The sequence below is a fragment of the Pieris napi genome, chromosome 2 (genome assembly GCF_905475465.1).
Source record: "Pieris napi chromosome 2, ilPieNapi1.2, whole genome shotgun sequence".
In the NCBI taxonomy this organism is placed as follows: domain Eukaryota; kingdom Metazoa; phylum Arthropoda; class Insecta; order Lepidoptera; family Pieridae; genus Pieris; species Pieris napi.
The window spans coordinates 3,989,746-3,990,075 of NC_062235.1; positions in this window are offsets into that span (position 1 = coordinate 3,989,746).

Consider the following 330-nt stretch of genomic DNA (forward strand, 5'->3'; position numbering starts at 1 on the left):
TACGTCACGCAATTTAATTTTTGAAGATAATTGAACCCCCCGCCTATGTAACGCGCCGTAACGTTTTTCTGTACCCAAGAATTACTATTCTTGGGTACAGAAACGTTTCGTGACCGCCTAGTGACTCGACGCGTAATTCAATTCATATATAACAATAACGCGTAATTCAATTCCCGCCCCGCATCGTAACGTTTTACAAAAGACCCCCCCCCCCAAATTCGTTACGTAATACTTGAACGCTCCCTCACCCTGACGCACTCTTCTGTGTCTTAACTCCGATAAATATTAATGTTCAACTTATAATTCATAGCACTGTTTCTTCGTTGTTAC